Source organism: Marmota monax, unplaced genomic scaffold (genome assembly GCF_021218885.2).
Source record: "Marmota monax isolate L192 unplaced genomic scaffold, Marmota_monax_Labrador192_F-V1.1 WCK01_AAM20220418_F8-fsc00062, whole genome shotgun sequence".
Classification (NCBI taxonomy): Eukaryota; Metazoa; Chordata; class Mammalia; order Rodentia; family Sciuridae; genus Marmota; species Marmota monax.
The window spans coordinates 6,053,754-6,080,133 of record NW_026695221.1 but is presented as its reverse complement, the minus strand read 5'-3'; the positions used below and the strand labels follow the sequence as shown (position 1 = coordinate 6,080,133).

The 26,380-nt window shown below is 37.3% G+C and overlaps 1 pseudogene; it reads right to left on the bottom strand.

Moving 5' to 3' along the window:
- Window positions 1-1,847: 1,847 nt before the first annotated feature.
- Window positions 1,848-26,380, bottom strand: part of LOC131423751 (heat shock factor-binding protein 1-like) — a 76,115-nt pseudogene continuing 51,582 nt past the window's right edge.

Below are 26,380 nucleotides of genomic sequence, written 5' to 3'. Positions count from 1 at the left end.
GTGAAATCTTCTGTACAGTCCAGGCCTCCTGTCTTGCAAAACATTTCTATATTCTGGATTTGCCTGATTGGTTTACCTGGGGATCAGTGTTTGGACTCTTTCCAGTTTGAAGCTATTACAAATAAAACTGCATGAGTATCCTTGTACAAGCCTTTGTTTTGACACATATTTTTGTTTCTCTTGATAAAATACCATGGGGTGGAATGACTGGTCATGTTAGGTATATGCTTATTTTAAAAAAATCTTCACTTTTTATCAATGTACATATACCATTTTATGTCCCCTAAAGCAGTATATGGATGTTCCAACTGCCCCATATCTATGCCAATACTTGGTAGATATTCTCATGGTTATATGGCAATATCTAATTGTGGGAGTTTTTTCCTTAATATTATATATTTACAATACAAACAAGAAACTGGTGCAATGGGAAACTTAAATCCTACTGTTTTCATTGGTTTCCCTTTATGAAGACCACACCAATCCTTGGCATTTTCAGGCATCATGATTTGGTTGTAGGAAATTACTTTGTGGTGACATTCACGTGGATTGCCTTCCAGGTCATCAATATTGACTTCTAGGCTCAGCACTCCTGTTACTGAATTTTTGAATTGCAAATGTTACTATCTCTGTCTTCTATAATCAACAAAAAAAAATTGTTACTCTGTAAGAATTTAGGTGAGAAAGAGCTCAAATAGAATAGTATTTTATTTATTTGTTTTGTTTGGTTTTTATTTTATTTATTTATTTACTTATTTGGTATAGGGGATTGAACCCAGGGGCACTTAACCACTAAGCCACATCCCCAACCCTTTTTATTTTTATTTTGAGGCAGGGTCTCAGTGAGTTGCTTAGGGCTTTGCTAAGGTGCTGAGGCTGACTTTGAACTCATGATCCTCCTACCTCAGCTTCTAGAGTCCCTGTGATTACAGGCATGCATCACCATGCCAGGCCTAGAATATTTCTTAAAATCTGAATCTACGACCAGTCGTTCACCATTTTCTGACTAAGTGACTGGCGCAGACTCAACACTGTCTCTCTCTTTTCTTTTTCTCTCCTCCAATCAATAGCTCAAAGAAAGGATAGAATAATTGAGTTTTAAAATCCTGCCCTTTTGTTTCTTTGTGGTGAACATTGTAGATGAACAACTAGAAGTACTAGAATCTCAGGCAAAACACAAAGGAATGCCTCATTACATCAGACCATTAGGGCATTTCCTGTATTTTAAAATGCTGATATAGTTAAGTGGCTGTGGTTACTCTTCACTGACTTTAGCATCTGATCTCACAGACTAGTCATAAGTTGCAGTTCAATTCTGGGTTTTGGCAACAAAGTAGAGATAGACATTTCTGAATACAGAACTTTTAGCCATTTGGAAATTATTGCGAACACATTGTTTAATGTTAGAGCAATAGTCACATAGTACTGAAAATAAAAGAATCTGAACTCTGCGAATGTTTTTTTACTCCATCAAGTCCCACAAAAATGAAGGATTTATTACTTATTTAATAAAAAAAATTATTCAGCAACTTTTTTTCAAACAGCAACTACTACAAAAGAATGGCAGAAAAAAATGACTTCACAAAATACACTAAAATTTTTGACAATTTTATGCATTCTAATGTTTAATATTAAGAGCACAATTGACCAAGTTCCAAGATGGGAAGATACCATGTTTAAGAAACTTAGGGAAAAAAAATCACTCTAAAAACTAATTAGATAATATATGAAAAGAATGCACTATAGTATAAAAACCTGTCTACTCTTAGTTGCAAAAAAAAAATGGTAAAAAGCCATTCAGTCTTCTCTTGGCTTAAAAATATGGTATTCAGGATAATTAGCAACCTTCAACTCTCTTGTGTAGCAGGTATCTCGTTTTTGCCTTGAAGTTCTTCCACCCCTGCCTGTGTCAGGAGGCCTGTAATGTTTTTCTCCAGATCATCAATGCAACCACTCATTTCATCAAGTCTTCCAATGATCTGGTCAGACATGGCCTAAAATTCATCTTGCATATGCTGCAGGACTGTCTGCACCACTGAGGTGAGGTCCTGCACAGTCTAGGGGTCAGTCTCGGCTATCACTCCAGTTCCCAGTTTGGCAATGATGTCTCAGACTGTCATCCTCTGTGCAGACACCTCCAGCCACCCACTTCTTGTCCTAATTGTGGTTTTAGTTTGCCTTTAGTTTGATGAGTGGATTATTTACATGTGATTATTAGCCATTAACATATCTTCTTTGGTGAAATGTCATTCAAATCTTTCACCCATTTTTTTTATTAAATCCTTCTGTTATTATTTATTAAATTATGAGAGTTCTTTTTATATTGTATATATAGGTTTTTCATATATAAGAAAATATTATGAACATATCATATATAATACCATATGTATGGTATTTTCTCCTAGTCTGGTATGTCTTTTTTATTTGCTCAAGTGTATCTTTCAAAACGCAAAAGTTTCTTTACATTTTTTTTACTTGTTCTAATTAATTATACATGACAGTAGGACACATTTTGACACATCATACATAAACGGAGTAGAATTTCTCATTCTTCTGGTTGTGCATGGTATAGAATTATACCAGTCATGTAATCATGTATGTACATGGGTAATAATGTCCAATTCATTCTACTATCTTCCTCCCCTCATACCCTCTCCCCTCTCTTCACTCCCCTGTGCCTAGTACAAAATACCTCTATTCTTCCCACCACGCCCCCCCTTATTGTGAAATAGCATCTGCATATCAGAGAAAACATTCAGATTTTGTTTTGTGGGGGTTGGCTTTTTTCGCTTAGCATGATATTCTCCAGCTCCATCCATTTACCTGCAAATGCCATAATTTCATTTTTCTTTAAGGCTGAGAAATACTCCATTGTGTATATATACCACATTTTCTTTATCCACTCATCTACTGAAGGGCATCTAGGATGGTTCCACAGTTTAGCTATTGTGAACTGTGCTGCTATAAACATTGTTGTGGCTATGTCCCTGTAGTATGCTGATTTTAAATCATTTGGGTATAAACTGAGGAGTGGGATAGCTGGGTCAAATGGTGATTCCATTCCAAGTTATCTGAGGAATCTCCACACTGCTTTCCAGAGTGGTTGCACCAATTTGTAGTCCCACCAGCAATGTATGAGTGTACCTTTTTCCCTACACCCTCACCAACACTTACTGTTGCTTGTATTCTTTTTTTTTTTTTTTTTTTTTTTTGGCATTAATTCTTTTTTTTTAATTTTTTATTGCTGGTTGTTCAAAACATTACATAGTTCTTGATATATCATATTTCACACTTTGATTCAAGTGGGTTTTACCCCGTATACAGATTGCAGAATCACATCAGTTACACATCCATTGATTTACATGTTGCCATACTAGTGTCTGTTGTATTCGGCTGCCTTTCCTATCCTCTACTATCCCCCCTCCCCTCCCCTCCCCTCCCCTCTTCTCTCTCTACCCCCTCTACTGTCAGTCATTTCTCCCCCTTTTATTATTTTCCCCTTTACCCTCACTTGCTCTTGTATGTAATTTTGTATAACCCTGAGGGTCTCCTTCCATTTCCATGTAATTTCCCTTCTCTCTCCCTTTCCCTCCCACCTCTCATCTCTGTTTAATGTTAATCTTCTTCTCATGCTCTTCGTCCCTACTCTGTTCTTAGTTACTCTCCTTATATCAAAGAAGACATTTGGCATTTGCTTTTTAGGGATTGGCTAGCTTCACTTAGAATAAGCTGCTCTAATGCCATCCATTTCCCTGCAAATACTATTTTGTCATTTTTTAATGCAGAGTAATACTCCATTGTGTATAAATGCCACATTTTTTTTTATCCATTCATTTATTGAAGGGCATCTAGGTTGGTTCCACAGTCTTGCTATTGTGAATTGTGCTGCTATGAACATCGATGTAGCAGTGTCCCTGTAGCATGCTCTTTTTAGGTCTTTAGGGAATAGACCGAGAAGGGGAATAGCTGGGTCAAATGGTGGTTCCATTCCCAGCTTTCCAAGAAATCTCCATACTGCTTTCCAAATTGGCTGCACCAATCTGCAGTCCCACCAGCAATGTACAAGTGTATCCTTTTCCCCACATCCTCGCCAGCACTTGTTGTTGTTTGACTTCATAATGGCTGCCAATCTTACTGGAGTGAGATGGTATCTTAGGGTGGTTTTGATTTGCATTTCTCTGACTGCTAGAGATGGTGAGCATTTTTTCATGTACTTGTTGATTGATTGTATGTCCTCCTCTGAGAAGTGTCTGTTCAGGTCCTTGGCCCATTTGTTGATTGGGTTATTTGTTATCTTATTGTCTAATTTTTTGAGTTCTTTGTATACTCTGGATATTAGGGCTCTATCTGAAGTGTGAGGAGTAAAGATTTGTTCCCAGGATGTAGGCTCCCTATTTACCTCTCTTATTGTTTCTTTTGCTGAGAAAAAACTTTTTAGTTTGAGTAAGTCCCATTTGTTGATTCTAGTTATTAAATTTTGTGCTATGGGTGTCCTATTGAGGAATTTGGAGCCCGACCCCACAGTATGTAGATCGTAGCCAACTTTTTCTTCTATCAGATGGCATGTCTCTGATTTGATATCAACCTCCTTGATCCATTTTGAATTAACTTTTGTGCATGGTGAGAGAAAGGGATTCAGTTTCATTTTGTTACATATGGATTTCCAGTTTTCCCAGCACCATTTGTTGAAGATGCTATCCTTTCTCCATTGCATGCTTTTAGCCCCTTTATCAAATATAAGTAGTTGTAGTTTTGTGGATTGGTTTCTGTGTCCTCTATTCTGTACCATTGGTCCACCCGCCTGTTTTGGTACCAGTACCATGCTGTTTTTGTTACTATTGCTCTGTAGTATAGTTTGAAGTCTGGTATCGCTATAACGCCTGATTCACACTTCCTGCTTAGCACTGTTTTTGCTATTCTGGGTCTTTTATTTTTCCATATGAATTTCATGATTGCTTTCTCTATTTCTACAAGAAATGCCATTGGGATTTTGATTGGCATTGCATTAAACCTATAGAGAACTTTTGGTAATATCGCCATTTTGATGATGTTAGTTCTGCCTATCCATGAACAGGATATATTTTTCCATATTCTAAGATCTTCTTCTATTTCTCTCTTTAGGGTTCTGTAGTTTTCATTGTATAAATCTTTCACCTCTTTTGTTAGGTTGATTCCCAAGTATTTTATTTTTATTGAGGATATTGTGAATGGAGTAGTTGTCCTCATTTCCATTTCAGAGAATTTGTCACTGATATACAGGAATGCCTTTGATTTATGCGTGTTGATTTTATATCCTTCCACTTTGCTGAATTCATTTATTAGCTCTAATAGTTTCTTTGTAGAGCCTTTTGGGTCTGCTAGGTATAGAATCATGTCAGCTGCAAATAGTGATAATTTAAGTTCTTCTTTTCCTATTTTTATGCCTTTAATTTCTTTCGTCTGTCTAATTGCTCTGGCCAGTGTTTCGAGAACTATGTTGAACAGAAGTGGTGAGAGAGGGCATCCCTGTCTTGTTCCAGATTTTAGAGGGAATGCCTTCAATTTTTCTCCATTCAGAATGATGCTAGCCTGAGGCTTAGCATAGATTGCTTTTACGATATTGAGGTATGTTCCTGTTATCCCTAGTTTTTCTAGAGTTTTGAACATAAAGGGATGCTGTACTTTGTCGAATGCTTTTTCCGCATCTATCGAGATGATCATATGGTTCTTATTTTTAAGTCTATTGATGTGGTGAATAACATTTATTGATTTCTGTATGTTGAACCAGCCTTGCATCCCAGGGATGAATCCTACTTGATCATGGTGCACAATTTTTTTGATATGTTTTTGTATCCAATTCGCCAGAATTTTATTGAGGATTTTTGCATCTAGGTTCATTAGAGATATTGGTATGAAGTTTTCTTTCTTTGAAGTGTCTTTGTCTGGTTTAGGTATCAGGGTGATGTTGGCCTCGTAGAATGAATTTGGAAGTTCTCCCTCTTTTTCTATTTCCTGAAGTAGCTTGAAAAGTATTGGTATTAGTTCCTCTTTAAAGGTTTTGTAAAACTCTGCTGTATACCCGTCCGGTCCTGGGCTTTTCTTAGTTGGTAGTCTTTTGATGGTTTCTTCTATTTCCTCAATTGATATTGGTCTGTTTAGGTTGTCTATATCCTCCTGACTCAATCTGGGCAGATCATATGACTTCAGAAATTTATCGATGCCTTCACTATCTTCTAATTTATTGGAGTATAAGGATTCAAAATAATTTCTGATTATCTTCTGTATTTCTGAAGTGTCTGTTGTGATATTGCCTTTTCCATCCCGTATGCTAGTAATTTGAGTTCTCTCTCTTCTCTTCATTAGCATGGCTAAGGGTCTGTGGATTTTATTTATTTTTTCAAAGAACCAACTTTTAGTTTTGTCAATTTTTTCAATTGTTTCTTTTGTTTCGATTTCATTAATTTCAGCTCTGATTTTAATTATTTCTTGCCTTCTACTTCTTTTGCTGTTGTTTTGCTCTTCTTTTTCTAGGATTTTGAGATGAAGTATGAGATCATTTATTTGTTGGTTTTTTGTTTTTTTAAGGAATGAACTCCAAGCAATGAATTTTCCTCTTAGAACTGCTTTCAATGTGTCCCAAAGATTCCGATATGTTGTGTCTGTGTTTTCATTTATCTCTAGGAATTTTTTAATTTCCTCCTTGATGTCTTCTATAACCCATTGATCATTCAGTAACCTATTGTTCATTCTCCAAGTGATGCATGATTTTTCCTACCTTCTTTTATCATTGATTTTCAGTTTCATTCCATTATGATCAGATAAGATGCATGGTATTATCTCTACTCCTTTATATTGTCTAAGAGTTGCCCTGTGACATAATATATGATCTATTTTTGAGAAGGATCCATGTGCTGCTGAGAAAAAAGTGTAACTGCTTGATGTTGGGTGGTATATTCTATATATGTCAATTAAGTCTAGGTTATTAATTGTGTTATTGAGTTCTATAGTTTCCTTATTCAACTTTTGTTTGGAAGATCTGTCCAGTGGCGAGAGAGGTGTGTTGAAGTCTCCCATGATTATTGTATGGTGGTCTGTTAGACTCTTGAACTTGAGAAGAGTTTGTTTGATGAACATAGCTGCACCATTGTTTGGGGCATATATATTTATGATTGTTATGTCTTGTTGGTGTATGGTTCCCTTGAGCAGTATGTAGTGTCCCTCTTTATCCCTTTTGATTAACTTTGGCTTGAAATCTATTTTATTTGATATGAGTATGGACACTCCAGCTTGTTTCCGAAGTCCATATGAGTGATATGATTTTTCCCAACCTTTCACCTTCAGCCTATGTATGTCTTTTCCTATCAAATGTGTCTCCTGTAGGCAGCACATTGTTGGGTCTTGTTTTGTGATCCATTCTACTAGCCTGTGTCTCTTAATTGGTGAGTTTAAGCCATTAACATTTAGGGTTATTATTGAGATATGGGTTGTTCTTCCAGCCATATTTGTTTCTTTATGTTACTAAACATGGTTTGTTTTCCTCTTTGATTATTTCCCCCCCTTTACTGTCCTACCTCCCACTGTTGGTTTTCATTGTTATTTTCCATTTCCTCTTCCTGTACTGTTTTGCCGAGGATGTTTTGAAGAGATGGTTTTCTAGCTGCAAATTCTTTTAACTTTTGTTTATCGTGGAAGGTTTTAATTTCATCTTCCATCCTGAAGCTTAATTTCACTGGATACACAATTCTTGGTTGGAACCCATTTTCTTTCAGTGTTTGAAATATGTTATTCCAGGATCTTCTAGCTTTCAGAGTCTGTGTTGAAAGATCAGCTGTTATCCTGATTGGCTTACCCCTTAATGTAATCTGCTTCCTTTCTCTTGTAGCTTTTAAAATTCTCTCCTTATTCTGTATGTTGGGCATCTTCATTATAATGTGTCTAGGTGTGGATCTCTTATGATTTTGCACATTCGGCGTCCTGTAGGCTTCTAGGATTTGGGATTCTGTCTCATTCTTCAAGTCTGGGAAGTTTTCTCGTATTATTTCATTGAATAGGTTGCTCATTCCTTTGGTTTGGACCTCTATCCCTTCCTGTATCCCAATGACTCTTAAGTTTGGTCTCTTTATGTTATCCCATATTTCTTGGATGTTCTGCTCATGGTTTCTTAACAGTCTTGCTGAGCTGTCTATGTTCTTTTCCAGTTGAAATACTTTGTCTTCATTGTCTGATGTTCTATCTTCTAAGTGTTCTACTCTGCTGGTAGTATTCTCAATTGAGTTTTTAAGTTGGTTTATTGCTTCCTGCATTTCTAGGATTTCTGTTTGTTTGTTTTTTATAACCTCTATCTCCCTGTATAGTTGATCTTTTGCTTCCTGGATTTGTTTGTGTAATTCATTGTCGAAGTGATCTTTCATTGTCTGATTTTGCTGTCTAATGTTTTCCTTGATACTCCAGATCATCTGAAGCATGTATATCCTGAATTCTTTATCTGACATTCCATCTGCTGCAGCTGTTACCTCTTCTAAAGTTGAGTTGACCTGCACTGCTTGTGGTCCTTCCTTTCCTTGTCTTTTCATACTGCTTGCATTTCTTTCTGCTTGGTGAAACTGTTGTGTTTTTGAAAAATGTTCCCCCCTATATATTTATATTGCTCTTGTATAGTTGAAAAGTCTCCCTTGCAGGGTCGGGCGGCGGTCTGCCTACCTTGAAGGTGCGGGCGATGGCTCTGCTCTGCCCCTCCTCCAATTGGTGTGAGGTGTCTACCACGCCCGCGGACCCCTGGGCCTGTTCTGCCGGAGGGTCGCTGGGCTTATTCCGAGTACAGGAGGCGGCTCTGCTCTGCCCTTACTCCAATTGGGGTGACGTGTGTACCACGCCGGCAGGCCGCTGGGCCTGATCCACCGGTCTGTCGCAGGTCTGCCTACCTTGCAGGTGCAGGCGGGGGCTCTGCCCTGCTCCTCCTACCATGCCCGCGGAGCTCTGGGCCTGTTCTGCCGGTCGGTCGAAAGTCTCCCTACCTTCCGGGCGCGGGTGGCGGCTCTGCTCTGCCCCTCTGGCTTGATGACAAAGTGAGAGAGACTCGGGTGTTTGTGATTCACTTTCTTTACCAGGAGACCAACTGTTTCTGTCGCCGCTGGTATTGATGAAGTTCTCTCCTCCGCCACTTTCTGATGACATCAGATCTCTGCCATGTTGGTATCCCATGCGAATGGCAGCATTTCGTTCCCTTTGCCAGGTGACCAAAGCAACGGGTGAGTCCTGACCGGCCCTCACAAGCCCCATCTCAGTCCTGTTGCCACTGCCTATGAAGGCTCGGTTGGTATTTACCTCCACAGTATTCAGCAGGACCCGGACCGAGAAGCAGTTTCCGCGGGTTCTTTAGCCCTGGGCCAGAGCAGTTCCGGGAGCCGGAATTCGGCTGCTCCGTGCTCGGTGTATGTTCTGATAAGAACAGGCTCCAAGAAGCAGTTTCCGCGGGTTCTTTAGCATTGAGCCTGAGTAATTTGTCTGCAAGCCGCAGGCGAATGGCAGCCTGAAATTACCTGTTCTATGGCTGAATGAGCTGCGATCAGTCGAAAACAGGGATGGTGACGTCAGCTCTCCAACATGGTGGCCGCTGGCTTCCTCTGTGGTCTGACCGGCGTCGAGAACCGATTTGGACCGCTTCCTTCCCCCATCTCAAACCCAGAATTCAGCACTGAGTAAGGTGATTTCACAGCTGGCAGAAGCCCACAGAAACTGCAGCGCTGTATCTTTGCGTTGCTATCTCCTCGTTTCCCAGTGTGTGCCTCAGACTCTAGCCGCAGGGCGATTTGCTGAATAAGCAGCGCGACCCTCCGTGCGGACAAATCTCTCGCGTTTGAGCCCCCGTAGCTGATCCTCGTGCGATGGAAATCCTTCCCCTAGGTTTTGGAGCACCCCAATTCTGCTGGAAATTCCTAACAAGATAGCTTTTAGCAGTTCTAACTCGTCATTCTCCCGCACAGTGACACGGTACACGGGGGTAATGCACTCCCTTCGCCGCCATCTTCAGAATCCCCTGTTGCTTGTATTCTTGATAATTGTCATTCTGATTGGAGTGAAATGAAATCTTACAGTAGTTTTGATTTGCATTTCTCTAATTGCTAAAGATGATGAACATTTTTTCATCTTGTATTTCAGATTGTATTTTTTTTTTTTGTGAAGTGTCTGTTCAGTCTCTTAGCCCATTTATTGACTGGGTTATTTGCTTTTTTGGTGTTGAGGTTTTTGAGTTCTTTACATATCTTAGAGATTAGTGCTATATCTGAGGTGAATGTGGTAAAGATTTTCTCTCATTCTGTAGGCCCTCTCTTCATATTATTGATTGCTTCCTTTGCTGAGAAGAATTTTTTTTTGTTTGAATCCATCCCATTTATTGATTCTTGATTTTATTTCTTGTGCTTTAGGAGTCTTGTTAAGGAAGTCAGTTCCTAAGTCGACACAGTGAAGATTTGATCCTCCTTTTTCTTCTATTAGAAGCAGGGTCTCCGTTCTAGTGTCTAAGTCTTTGATCCCCTTTGAGTTGAGTTTTGTGTAGGGTGAGAGATAGAGGTTTAATTTCATTTTACTACATATAGATTTCCAGTTTTGCCAGCACCATTTGTTGAATAGGCTATTTTTTCTCCAATGAATGTTTTTGGTGTCTTTTTTTTGGTATGAGATATTTATGTGGGTTTGTCTCTGTGCTTTCTATTCTGTGCCATTGGTCTACATGCCTGTTTTGGTCCCAATACCATGCCATTTTATTACTATGGCTCTGTAGTATAGTTTAAATTCTGATATTGTGGTGCCTCCTGAATCACTTTTCTTAATAATGATTGCTTTGGCTATACTGGTCTCTTATTTTTCCAAATAAATTTCATGATTGCTCTTTCTATTTCTATGAAGAATGTCATTAGAATTTTAATAGGAATTGCATTAAATCTCTCTAGTGCTTTTGGTAGCATATCCATTTTGACAATATTAATTCTGCTTATCCAAAAGAATGAGATCTTTCCATCTTCTAAAGTCTTCTTCAATCTTTTAATTTAATGTTCTGTAGTTTGTGTTGTAGAGGTCTTTCACCTCTTTTGTTAGATTGACTCCCAAGTATTTTTTTTTAGGCTATTGTGAATGGGGTAGTTTTCCTAATTTCTCTTTCAGTGGATTCATCACTGATGTATAGGAACATTTTTGATTGATGGGTATTGATTTTATATCCTGCTACTTTGCTAAATTCTTTTATTCAAGAAGTTTTCTGGAATTTTTTGGATTTTCTAAATATAGAAACATTTGCAAATAGTGATAGTTTGAGTTCTTCTTTTCCTATTCATATCCCTTTAATTTCTTTTATCTCTCTGATTGCTCTAGCTAGAGTTTCCAGGACTATGTTGAATAGAAGTGGTGAAAGAGGGCATCCTTGTCTTGTTCCAGGTCTTAGAGGGAATGCTTTCAATTTTTCTCCATTTAGAATGATGTTGGCCTTGGATTTAGCATAGATAGCTTTTACAATGTTGAGGTATTTTCCTACTATCACTAGTTTTTCTAGTGTTTTGGACATGAAGGGGTGCTGTATTTTGAAAATGTTTTTTCTGCATCCAGTGAGATGATGATATGATTCTTGTCTTTAAATCTATTAATGTGATGAATGACACTTATTGATTTATTACATATGTTGAACCAACCTTGTCTCCCTGGGATGAACCCCACTTGATAGTGGTACACTATATTTTTTAATGTATTTTTTTAATGTGAATTTCCAGAATTTTATTGAGAATTTTGCATCTATGTTCATCAGGGATATTGGTCTGAAGTTTTCTTTCCTTGATGTATCTTTGTCTGGTTCTGGTATCAGGATAATACTAGCCTCATAGAAGGAGTTTGAAAGGGTTCTCTCATTTTCTATTTCATGGAATAATTTGAGAAGTATTGGTGTTAGTTCTTCTTTGAAGGTCTTGTAGAACTTGGCTAAGAATCCATCTGGTCCTGGGCTTTTTGTTGTTGGTAGGCTTTTGATGGCATCTTCATTTCATTGCTTGAAATTGATCTGTTTAAATTGTATATGTCCTCCTGATTCAGTTTGGGTAAGTCATATATCTCTAGAAATTTGTCAATGTCTTTGAGATTTTCTATTTTATTGGAGTATAAATTTTCAAAATAGTTTCTAATTATTTTTTGTATTTCAGTAATGTCCATCATAATATTTCCTTTTTTATCATAAATTTTAGTAATTTGAGTTCTCTCTCTACCTCTTCATTAGTGTGGCTAAGGGTTTATCAATTTTATTTATTTTTTCCAAACTGCCAACTTTTCATTTTGTCAATTATTTGAATTGTTTCTTTTGTTTCAATTTCATTGATTTCAGTTCTGATTTTAATTATTTTCTGTCTTCTACTGCTTTGGGTGTTGATTTGTTCTTTTTCTAGGGCTTCTAAATGTAACATTAGGTCATTTATTTGTTGACTTTTTATTCTTTTAATGTATGAGCTTGATGCAATGAACTTTCCTCTTAGCACTGCCTTCATAGCATCCCAGAGATTTTCATATGTTATATCAGTGTTCTTATTTACTGCTAAGTATTTTTTTATTTTATTCCTGATTTCTTTTGCTATCCATTCATCATTCAATAGCATATTACTTAATAGCATATTACTTAGTCTCCAGTTGAAGTAATTTTTATGTTTTATTTTTTCATTGATTTCTAATTTTATTCCATTATGATCTGTTAGAATGCAAGGTAGTATTTGTACTTTTTTGTATTTGCTAAGAGTTGCTTTGTGGCATAAGATATGGTCTATGTTAGAGAAGAATCCATTTATCAAGTCAATTTTACCACCTTTCTTCTTTTGTAATTTGTGTCTTTAGCATCTTAAGAAATATTTATCTGGCCTAAAATCACAAAGATTTTATTATTTTTTAAGTTATGTTTTGAGGAGGCTTGTTATAGGTTTTACATTTAGATATATGATCAATCTTAAGTCTATGTTGATGTATGATGTGAAGTAAAGGTTAAAGTTTATTTTTATTTTTACAAATGGACATCTAGTTATTGAAGCACCATTTTTAAAAAGATGTTCCTTTTCCCCATTGAAGTTCATTTGTACCTTGGTTGAAATTTGATCCAGTTTATATGTGTCTATCCCTAAGCTCTCTATCCTATCCTGCTGATCTCTATGCTTATTATTTTGGCAATTCCAAATTGTTTTGTTTATCAGAAATTTAAAATAAGTCTTGAAATTAGAACAAAGTCCTCCAACTTTGTTCTTCTTTTAAAACTGGCTTTGGTATTCATTTTTGTTTTCAAATAAATTTTGGAAACTGCATTAATTTTTATAAAATAGGATGCTTGAACTTTAGTTGGGATAGTGTCAAATCTATAGGTCAATTTGGAGAGGATTACAATCTTAATAATATTGAGACCTCTGATACATGAACACGATAAATTTCTCTATTTGCCTATTGTTCTTCTTTAATTTCTTTCAGTAATGTTTTGTTGTTTCAGTTTAGAGGTTGTAGATGGCTTCTGTTATATTTATTCCTAAATATTCATGTCTTTGCTTCTTTTAGAGTAGGATATGCAGAAGCCATCCACTTCTAGCCAGCACCAGTATACTGTGCAGGCCTGTTTTAGCATTGCACCTGTGATTATTCCTACTCTGTTAATTGGTCATAAAAAAGAATGCTTCATAAGCTTGTAGCTATAAGTTGAGGGTGTGGTGGCAAAGGAGTAGGTGCAGATACCATAGAAGCTTAAGTCACTTGCTTGTGTAATTTATTTGTGCATTCCTGATCTGCCATGTCCATTTGACTTTCTACACGTGTCCAATTTTACTATTTAGTGGATCAGAGAATACCCACTTTATGATGATATTTCAATCACAGTTACATGGTATCTCCCAATCAGGCACTCCGTTTCTACCAAAGGATATTATTATGCCAAGAATTGCTTTTTGTAGTTATTAGCAGAGAATGGACAACCTTACTCCAAATCCCTAGGAGTCAAAGCTATGGTTCTGTCATTGGGTCTTACTGTAGAATCCATAAAGCATCCCTGGCTACCAGAGACACTTTAGTTACCATTGGAACTGCTAGGTCATAAGACCTGAGTTGCAGAATTGCTTACATTATGGTCTAGATGTGTCTTAGTTTTTCTTATTCTAGGATTTGTTCAAAATAGACAGCTTTATAAATTACTTTGTAAAAAGAACAGAGTGGCTCACTTAAATGAAGTATACATTTGCTTCCAAAATCTGAAGAATCCCATCAAGTTCTGTATGTCCTTCTTCATGGTGGATTTCAAGTTACAGAGATATGTCCCTCATTTTACAGAAGGATATCCTGACATAATTGATTGTTCTGTTCCCTGGAGTTTCATGGGGTTTATCTCCCATCTTCTGGTACATGTGTCCTTATTAAGATTTTTTTAAAATTTAAGTTATGTGATACTTCCTGCTCTCCAGATATAATTATAATAATATCATCATTGTAATGTTGCAGAATCATGTTCTGTGAATTATCAAGTCTCTCAAGATTCCTAAATACTATATTATGACAGAGGTCAGGAGATTGACACGACTCTGAGGAAATAGAGTGAAAGTGTACTGCTGACATTGCCACGTGAAAAACAAAGGCTGCAGGTGCCAGGGGATCTGTGAGCTTTTACCAGTAAACACACAACATTCAGGACAGTAGCTTTGGTTGGTGTTACCTCATGATTAAGTCTGACACAATCCATGGTCATCCTCAAAGATCCACATAGCTTTTTTACAAGCGAAACCTGTGACTTACAGGGGGCTAACAGAGGACTCCAAGGACTTCTGACCTCCCTTTGGGAGCTGGGTAAGAGGCTATGACAACCCCACTACAGTGTTTCTAGTCATATTTTTGCCCACCAGATGTAAAATACTTCTACTTATGCATTTCAATGAGTACTTTAACAGATTTCCCTTTCATTCTGTTCCTTTGGGACCCTGATCAATTTGACATTATATAGATCCAAACAAGGGGAAAAAAGTATCCCTCTAAGTTCATTTGGTCTGCTATAACAAAATACCTTAAACTAGGTGGTTTATAAACAACAGAAATTTATTTCTCACAGTTCTGGAGGCTGAGAAGTCCATGATCAAGGCACCAGCAGATTCAGAGGACTATATTTCATCAATGATACCTCCTCGGTATATCTTCACAAGTGGAAAGTCTCTTTTATAAAGACACTAATCCCATCCCCCAGGACTCCACCTTCACAACCTAATCACCTCCTAAAGGCCCACCTCCTAATGTTACCACCTTGGGGATTCAGATTTCAACATAGGAATTTGGGGTATAAACATTCAGATCATAGCACCCTCTCTCTCCCATCAGTTTATAATGGTAGTTTTTTTCCCACCTATATTTGGTGGCTAAGAACCACCTCCACTAGTTTTCTACCATGCCCTCAGTTTATTATTTCCACCAAAATCAGAGCACCCAATTCCATCACGGTATCTGACATCATGGGCTCTGGCCTGTGACTGTAGCCACAGCACTTTTTTAATAATTCTGACATTCCCCCAGCAATGCAGTTTTTGTGTCTTAGTGAGGGGTTATCCTCTTGGGCTTCCTGGAAATGACTGAGCAAATGTCTCACATTAAGTGTTCCAACATTCCTATCTCCCGACACTTTAGACTCTTTTTTCTATGTTATTGGTTGTAAGTTTTTGCTATTTGAGTATGATCTATGAATTAGAACTTGTTTAAAATGTATAATCCCAGGAACACCCCAGATCTACGGAATCAGAATCTGCATCTAATAAAATCACTGGGTGATTCTTCTCCATGATAAATTTGAGAAACTCCATTGTTGAGTCTAGGCTTCTGTTAAGTACTATTTCTACTTGTTTGGTCAATATATTAAATCTCGTATATAATACTAATAAATTCAGCTTGATCTAATCTTACAATTTTTTCTTCTTATGTCTCACATTTCTTATTAGAATCCATTTCTACACAGTCTACCTACAGAAAAGCAAGCATTGAAATAGGAGCTAGCAGAAAGAAACCAGGGGCAGAGACACCCTAAATGCATACACGGTCCTGGGCAGATATATGTTGTAGGGTTCTCATCTGCATAAACAGTTTAATTAAAAATGCATTGCAAAACTCATAGGCACATGCAAATTGAAGTAATTGATAATATATGTACAACTCTTTGGAATCTGTTTATATTGAAACAACATAAATCTCCTTGCCTCTGCAGTTCCCTAAAACCATTTATTACCTAACGCTAGTTGTTGCATCACAGCTCAAGCATTGGCTCATCCCTCGTGCTGCCCATGAATACTGGCTCCCAGTGACTCTTTTGGAAGTTGCTATAATGTATGCATCACTCATGGTGTCCACAGGACGAGTTTATCCAGAGTAAGCAGAATGTGAGTGAAAATGTGTTTCTTGGTCATATTAAATTTAGCATTCATAATTAAATAGCATAAACACAAAAGAGCATGTCTCCCCATCACATCTTGAACTGCTTCCCTAGAATGTGATCTCTTGAGGTTGAACAAACACCTGCCCAGCACTCAGCCCACCAGGAGGAACAACAGTCAAAGGCATATTGAAAAAGTGAAAAGGACAATACTATTTGAACATGGATGTCTGTCCTTCAGTCAGGCTTAAGACTGACCTGGTGAGCACATGACACATCTTCCTAGATGGCTTTCTATCTTTGCATGATTACAGAAGCCTCAGCCTAATTACTGGTCTAACACTGCACCAGCCTGCCATCTCCACCCCATCCCTGTTGCTGTCAGCTTCACTGCTTGCTGCCTCAAGCTTTCAGAGTTTTTGTTCTTGTTGTGCTTGTTTGTGCTGCTTAAAGTCTTCCTTGTTTACCCTTCTGAGTTCAGCTCTGCTTTAAAACCTCTTAGTTATATCCTATCTAGAACTTCTAGGAATTTGTAGTGGGAAAGGTGTCTCGCCCACCAGGTTTCCCAAAACAGAAGACTTCATTATCTTTCTGATTCAAATAAATTCAATTGAATTCATCTCAATTTATCAAACATTTATTAAAAATCTGGAATGTGCCAATTCATCACTAGATATAAGAGATCAAGAGCTGAATAAGACTTGGTCTCTGTCTTTGAGAAATGTTCAGTTGAGTGGGAAAGACAGGCGTATTTTAAATTATCACCCAAGTTGTTAAGTGAATGGCCCCTTTGCAGAATAAGCAGTGAAGAGGATGGATTGAGAGGACACACAGCAAGAGTCCAGAGGTCAGTGAAGTGGTTATTTGACAAAAATATTGGTGGTAGGGTGTGTACTGATGTTTCCACGTGGAATTTCCTGGCATTTCTAGAGAAATTTATATATTTTTCTAAATTATGAATTTTTTAAAAAATCAGCTGGAAAATATATAACAAGAAAGGGGATATAATTCTCCTGTGAGAATTAGCTTAATTAACATTAATAGCCCAAAGGAATCCACTGATAGCAAGTCAAATGTAAAACAGGAAGGAACGCTGAGCTGCAGAGGCAAATACTAAGGCTAGTGTTTTGGAAATTGGGGCAGATGCATGGAAGGAGAAGCAGCCAGGATCTAATCAGTCTTGCCTACAGCTACTGCCATGGTGTAAGTATATTTTCGTGTCCCTGTCTACTGCTAATAAGTCATTTTTGACAATAAAATAAATATAAGTTTGCACATATAGTGTACATTATACAAATCCTGAGAGTGGTTTGCCAAGAAATAACAAGTTTTGGAAACAAAATAAATCCCTACACGGGCCACTTTGGCATGCAAGCCTGTGAGTGTGCTATTAACCTTGTTAGAAGTTATGAATGTTACATTACTGGAGGATTACCCAATGTTTGTTGGCATTTTCTAGTATTTAAATATCCATTACATGCTATAGTTCTCTGCAGATATTTTGATTAAATAAATATAAAGAGAATAGATCTATGTTATTATATAATATTCTAGTAAGAAACCAGAAAATGAGCTAAACTCTGAATTAACAAAAGTAGCATCTACTGGAATAGCAAAAGGAATGCCAGTGCAAGTAGAAAAAATATTTGCATGAATAAAAATGGAAATGAAGTTATAGGAAGCAATGTGTTCCTTAATATCTGTCCCAAAAGAAAATCTAAAACTACTGAACAAAAAAAAATTCATGCTTATGTGCTTTATAATTTTATGTAAAGAATAAGTTTTTAAATATTAAAATATTTGGGGCATTATTTTTCCATTTTTGTTTTGTTTTGTTTTGGAGATGGGCTTTTCCTGTGCTGCCCATGATGAACTCTAACTCTTGGGTTCTAGCTGTCCTCTTGCCTCAGGCCCCTGAGCAGCTAGGAATCAGGTATGTACCTCCACACCAACTTACCTTCCTATTTTTTAGTGATCTTTATTAGCCATTTATATTATACTAATGTTCCTTTCTTCTTGTGTTTTCTTTAATCAACTATCTATAACAGAGGGCATTTTTTCACTTATTATTACAATATACGGTTTTATAATAATAATAGGCAAGTATTTATTACTGTATCTTTTTCTTTCTTTACAGAAAACTTCTTGAATTTTTTGTATAATCCTATTGCAGAAAAAGTGTTAATTGTTTATTATTATGGCCAATCATTATGATTTTAAAACATATAAGTATCAGGAAAATACAAATAACTTGAGTTTGGGGATTTTGCATCTTGTTTCTGCATCACAAAAATTAGTATCTGGCAGGATACTAACTTCAAATCACTGCTCTCCAGTAAGACAGCCATAGAGGAAATGGAAAGGAAAGAAAAAATTAGAGAAGTCTTTAGAAGGTAGAATCATCGGAATTTAGTGCCTGATTAGATATGAGGAATAGGAGAGAAAGAGAAATCTAGAATAAGTTTTAAGTATCTAGTTTTGTTGAGTTGCCTGGTGAAGGCTTAGGAAAGAGTTGGGTGGTGAGGGGCCTCAATAAGCTCCACCGAGACTGTTGGGACATACAAAGATCAAGGAGACTTAAACTGACTGGGATGCCCTTCAGTGTCTGGAACTTGCAAAGGCTTCTCTTCTGGAGGAGGCTTAAGACTCGTCAGCAAATAAAAGGGAGTTAGAATCATGGGCATGTCAGTATTTGTTTCCAACTATTTTGGACTTGTTTAATAGATCTGAAATATAAGAGAAGTGGTAGGTGTTTGGAAGCAATATGGGTAATTACTTTACAGCTTTCTTGGTCTTACCCATTACTTTAGTCATCTGGCAAACAAAGTGTGACAGCTGGTTATGGATTTTAGCTTCTAGAAGTTTCATAGTTACAAATTCATAGACTCCAAAAAGTTAAGGAGAAATGGCATTGGTTTTACTTTAAATGGAAAACAAAATGGTAGTGATGGGGGAGAAATCCTTCTTTCTCCTTTAATTAAAACATCATTTACACACATAGAGGAAATGCTTATAAAAATAAGTTAAATCAACTAAGAAAATTTACAGTACAGATGAGATGAAGAGAACCCAGCAGAACCACTAGGTTACATTAATACAAAATGGTAACTTATATGACATAATGACCTCATTTAATTATTTTTTAAGAATTGAACATCTGTGACCATGTTCTGAAGTATATCCTATAGAGCTTGTAGTTAAAATCAAAAATTCCTGAGTCAGACAAATGGAAGTTTGAATCCTAATTCCACTGCTTCTGAGCTATGTGACCTTAGGTGAGCTAGGTAATCCCTCTGAGCTTCAGTTTCCATATGTGTAGAATGAGTCATCCTTGACTTCTCCCATTCCAGTCATGCATTCAATGTTGCTTGTAGCTGCTGACTTCTCGCCATCCCCACTGCCAGAATGGGCATCCTATATACATTATGGACATCCAGGCTATGTACATGTCTTGTATGGACCATTAAGACAGCCTTTGATGGTCTCTCCACTTAGTCATGCTCTCTTGGAATTCATTCTTGATCCTTCAGCCAAAGGGATGTTTTGAAATCAAAAGACTGATCATGTCACTCAACATCTCTCCCTTGCCCTCAGAACTCACCACTACCACTTCACAATGGAATGTTCACTGAGACCTCCTCTGAGCCCACTCTGGCCTCTGGGCCTTTGTACAAACTGAAAACAGCCTTCATCTCCTCGATTCCATGTACTCTGACCTCCTGACCTCTTTTCCTCCTTCAAGTCTTATCTTGGAGATCACCTCAGGAAGCCTCTCTGTCCCCACCCCAGACCCTATTCCCTAATTCTGAGAAAGCTGCCTTTTGTAGGTGTTCCTATAACACAGTGTACTTCTTGCATCACAGCACACCTCACAATCAATTGGAACTGGCTATTTTCTTGTCCATATCTCCAAGTAGACTTTGAGCACCTTAAGGGCAGTTACCATGTCTATTTTGTTCACATTGCCTCCCCCACCATTTATTATAGTACATGGAGATCAGAAGTGCTCAAAAATATTTGTTGCATACAGAAGAGAGATAAGTAAAGAAGGATGACTGAGAGGGAGGGAGGAAGGATGGGAAATGGGAGGAATGGTGGAATGGAATTGACCAAACTGTCCTATGTACACATATGAATATACCACAGTGAATTTCACCTTTATGTATATCTATAAAGCACTTTAAAAAACTATAAATAAAGAAAAAACATTACAGTAGATAAAAGGGAACAGGAGTAGGAAGAGGGGGATAAAAGAGGAAGTCCTAGGAACTGAACTGAAGCAAATTAAACTCCATGTTTGTATAATTATGTCAAAATGGACCCAATATTATATATAACTATAGTGCACTAATAAAAATTTTTATTGCATGAACAAATCAATGAATCAATTTTCTGCTTTCCTGTGTTTCCAACCCTGGTGTGATCTCTCATCAAGAGCTTGCTTTCTGTGTGCTATGTCTGCTTCATGCCAAGTGCTGTTCACATGGTATTGAATGGAGATCTCTGGTTGTTCCCACATTTGATAGCTTTGTGTCGATATTATAGATTCCACATTATTCCTATAGTCTGAGCATTTTCTATCTATGGCCCAAGACAAAGCAATGTCTAAGACCAAATTATTATGCAGTATCATAATGGTATTATATATACATAAATAATAAAATTTAATATAAAGTAGTTTTATCTCTAAATATATATTTTATATTATATTCATGTAGTATTTTATATTATTCTTATTAATCTTTTCTCTTTAACATATTCTATATTATACTTATAAATAATACATTTATATGCAAATTATGTGTTCACATATGTGATATATAATAATCTGATAATTTATAATCAAAATTTTAATACATTTAAATGATTGCTTATAATTGATTGGTTTATACTTTTTTATTCTTCTGTTTGGTCAGCCTTTGGTTGTCCTACTTTTATAGTAGATGTAGCTCATTGGTAGTTTATTTTAACCTATGTTTTGCATGTTCTTTTTGTTTTACTTTGTATTAAATTTCTAATAATTACTTATTGTATCAGTCAGGGTTTTATCAGAAAAATAGAAGCCACTCTGTATCTTCCAAGTATGAAGAATTTTAAGACAGTAGAATAAGACCACCAGAGAAGCAAAGACTAGCCTGGAGCATGGAAGGAAAAGATTCTCAAGAGCTCACCTGGGAGACAGCAAAGCTTATGAACTCTAAGATGCTCCTGACACCTGTCTCAGCCTGAAGCACAATACAGGCAATTCTCAAAAAGTTCATCTGGAAGCTGCTTCGAACTCCTTATTTCTCTGGGCATCTGCCTATAACTGCCTCTGGAAAATACTGGTCTCACCTCTCTTCCCCCTTCCTGATGTGAGTATCTCTCATTGGATGGTCTCCCCTGGAACTTCACAGAGGAGAGGATTCTGCAAAAGCAGCCATTTGGTTTCTCTTCTTCAAAGCAGGGAGACAATAAAAGGGTTGGCAGAGATGTTCAATAACAAGAGAAATAGTTCAGCACCTATATCCTACAATCACTAAAACCAGTTACATTTGTGACATTGATGACATTGAATGTAACAGACACTTCATTCACTGGGCAGAAATGCCCTTCCTATAAAATCCCAGCAGCTAAATGATAATGCAAGTTCACTATAGTCCATACAATAAGAGTTATGACTGCAGCTAAGCTGTTTGCATTACTTTTTTATGACTGTTAAGTAGGTAGATGAGTCATATCCTTGTGTCCTACACATAACCCATTAAAAGCAACAGGCCTCTACAGACCTGGGGAAAAAGAAGGACAGTCTTAAACTCTTAGATTTAATTCCTGGCAGAGGTGCTATAAGTCAAAATGATGTAAACTGAATCAGATTTTCCAGCAGAAACTAAGCCACTTTCATTACAAACAGCCTGAAGACTAACTTTTTATGGAGAATGACCACAAATGCCACAATTAATTAAATTCAAATTGTATATATATATATATATATATATATATATATATATATATACACACACACACACACACACATACATATATGTGTATGTGAACTTAATGTAAGCCTTAAAAAATGTATAGACAGCAAATAGAGTAATATGGAAGTCAACCGCTAGAGTATGATAATTAATTAAACTGTTAACACCTTTTAATAGTTTTGTTTTATTTACCACAATGAATGAAATTACATTTGTTCAGGGAATCTTGAAGTACATTCTGATAGGAATCTTTAAATAGATCTTTGAAGAAACTTAGAATATGTAATGTTATTTTGAGAAATAAATCCAAAGATGTATGCTTGTCAGTGTAGATCTGTTTAAAGCCAACATATGGATAATTCAACAAATGATAATGCAACAAATAACTCCATATTTGAATTGTTTTACCTTCTCAACTATGGTCATGTAAGAAGTAGTTACTTATTTACTTATATCCTCATCTTATGTGAGGCATGCATTTTTTAAAAAATATATATTTTCTTTTAAAATGCATAACTTTAATTTGCACTGAAATTTCCACTATTTATCCCCTGTTACATTGTTGCAGAGTGTCAAGATCTCTCAGTTCCTGGCCTGAAATACTAGCCAGAGTCAGTCACATACATTATTAGGTTGATCGTGAGTCCAGAAGTAAGCCTTTTTAATCTATAGTAGAAGGAATCCACTAATGGAGAAATGTACTGTCTGTTTAAAAAAAAATGTAAATGAAAGAGTGAATAGTTAGAATACTTGTAAGTTAAAAAGCTGCATCTTGGGCTGGGGATGTGGCTCAAGCGGTAGCGCACTCGCCTGGCATGCGTGTGGCCCGGGTTCGATCCTCAGCATCACATACAAACAAAGATGTTGTGTCCGCTGAAAACTAAAAAATAAATATTAAAATTCTCTCTCTCTCTCTCTCTCTCTCTCTCTCTCTCTCTCTCTCTCTCTCTCCCTCTCTCTCTCTCTCTCTCAAAAAAAAAAAAAAAAGCTGCATCTTTATCCCATGAGCATGCTGGACCATAGAGGTCTAAATTCATAGTCTTCAAAAGTTGTTGCCTTGGTCTCAGCATTTCCAGAATTTCCCCTTGCGAATTACCTTTAGAATTGGAATGATCCAGGTGATCAGTGTTCAGTTCACATTTTCACATTCAGCTTTCATTTGTCTACTGCATTTCTGTTCCTTTTCCTCCTCTCCCTTCTCCTCCTCCTCCTCCTTCTTCTCCTCCTGCTTCTCTTCTTTCTCTCCCCCTCCTCTCTTCCAATTGATCTGATGAAATTCAGATTTGCCTTCTACTCTGCTGCCTTCATATTGGAACCAACCAGGAAGTTCTCTTAGTGTGAAGGGTAAGTAACAAGGAGCAGAACTGGGGGAGCCCAAGAGTCTGCTGGGAAAGGGAAGGGAGGCTTAGGCCAACTCCACGTCCTGTGATGACAGACTACCGCACTGAGAAACACAGCACTCCTGTTCCCAAAGTCACCCGCTAGAAGTGTTACCAAGTCTCTGATAACTTGGGATGAGCATGTGGAATAGTTAACCCTTCTTACTCTTAACATTCTATGGCTGAGATGTCTCTCATCTGCTTGATGAAGGGACATAGAAGGCATAATTTACTAAACCATTACAATGGAAATAGGTGTCAGGGGTTAATACAAATTTAGGTGGAGAAAGAAAATTTAACATATCCAATCTAAAGCCACTGACAAAGGGGAAGAGTTTAGGCTTGACTGAATGTGTTGTAGGAAGGTCTCATGGAAGAAGTAGGATTTCTAGAACATATGAATGATGTGAGGAGGAGGGTCAACTTATCAGTTTCTCAATGCAAGTGGACAAGCACTTTATGGCTCTGGGAAATGCTAGTACTTGTTATTGAGTTCCTCCCACCTGCCTTTGACTTCTTCCCCGCACCACCTCACCTCTCTCAAGTGACAGAGCTTCTCCCCTGTTGACATCTGGGATTCCCTCCAGCATGGAACCTTTCCTAACCAACTGGCAGGGAGAAAGTGATTCTTTCTGCTGAAAGCACTGGGACCTAAACCCAGAGCCAGGCTATTATACCAATATTTCATCCAATTCTCTTGAAAGCTGCCTAGGATTTGTTTCCTGTGATAGGTATTTAATTTAGATTATTGACGGAAGTTACAATTTTTGAATATTTCATCTGGTTTGGTTTTCAACTTTTGTATTTAACAGGTTGGCCTCAGGTTTAATCAAGGTTGATCATAGCTCAGTTCATCTTCCCAAGTTACAGTTGTCAAGATGATCTCTACAAGAAAAAGGAACACTCTTACATTGTGGTAGGACTGTAAATTAGTGTAACCACTATGGAAATCAGTATGGAGGCTTCTCAAAAGACTAGGTATGGAACCACCATATGACCTAGCTATAACACTTCTTGGCATTTATCCTGAAGAATTAGTCATCCTATAACAGTGATACATGCATACCTGTGTCTATAGCAGCACAATTCACAATAGCCAAACTATGGAACCAACCTAGGTGTCCATCAATGGATGAATAGATAAAGAAAATGTGGTATATACACAATGGAATTTTACTCAACCATAAATAAAAATGAAATTATGTCATTTTCAGAAAAATGGATGAAACTTGAGACCATCATGTTAAGTGAAATAAGTCAAACTCAGATAGTTAAGGGTCATATATTTCATATGTGGAAGCTGGAGGAAAAAGGAAAACAAAGATAGGGGTTGTCTTCTAAAATCAAAGGAAGATCAGTAGAGGAAAGGAATCCAAGGAAGGAAGGTAGAGAGGAAGGGGGAACGTGCTGGGGAGTGATATTGATCAAATTATATTATTATGTTGTATGCATGTATACATAGGAAACAACAGATCCCATCCATATGTACAACTATAATGCACCAATTTAAAAAAAGTGGGGGGAAAAAGAGTTGTTCTCCACAAAATTTCCTGCTATGATACTTGGCAAGTTTAAGACTGACCAAGGTCCAATGGGGACGGGTAGGGGAGCCACACTGCCCAGGACTGTGGTTCAGGCTGTCCTTACTGATTCCCTGCTTGAACTGTTCTCCTTCTGTTCTTCATTTTCCTCTTCCTAAGAGAGGAAGTGTACACCTGTATGTGTTGGATGGCAGGGGGCGGGAATGGGAGTGGGGTGTCTTCCTACCTAGATTTAGCTGTGCCTCTGAGATCCTTCAGGAAGGGATGGAGGGACCAAATCACATTTCCTACCCTGGATGCTGAGATTCCTTGCTTGCAGATGGAAAAGAGGCCAAGGTGAAAGTTCCTAGGTCATAAATGGAGAACAGGAAGCCAGGGAGGCACAAAAGAACACACTGCACTCTTGGATTATAATAAATAGATGGAAGAAATGAAATAACCTGAATAGGCCCCATTCCCCAATGGATAGCGAGTGCTGAAGAGAGACATTACTCATCCAGGCTCATTTCTTTATTTTATAGGGAATTATAATCTAGAGAAAAGTAATAACTTGCTCTCATATATTACAGGAACTTTCACACTTTAGATTCAATATTATCCTTTGTGCTTCAACTAGAAATAAAGTTAAGTTAATTCTCAAACAATGGCATTCATTCCAAAATCCAAAACCAAGAAGAACTGGCAGGACCCATGTTACCTGCCCCACACCCATCTGTATCAACCCCACATCCAAAGTCTCAACAAATTAAGTAAGCAAATAAATAAAAGGTAAATTTCAGTAATAAATAAATAAATAAAAGGCATATATTTTAAATTCCCAGACTGATGAGGTCACAGAACACTCTAGAAGAAAGAAACTAGGCCAAAGAAAATTCTATAAAATACAACTGCTCGCTTGGCACCAAGGTGCACTCCTGTAGTCCCAACTGCTCAGGATGCTGAGGAAGGAGGATCAAAAGTTCAAGGCTGACCTGTGCAACTTAGTGAAACCCTGTCTCAAAATTTAAATACTTTTTAAAAGGTCTGGGGAAAGAGCTCAGTGGTAAAGCAACCCCCAGATGGGTCCCCAGTAATGGAAGAAAATAAAATACAACTCGAATAATTGACTTATTTAAGAAAAAAATA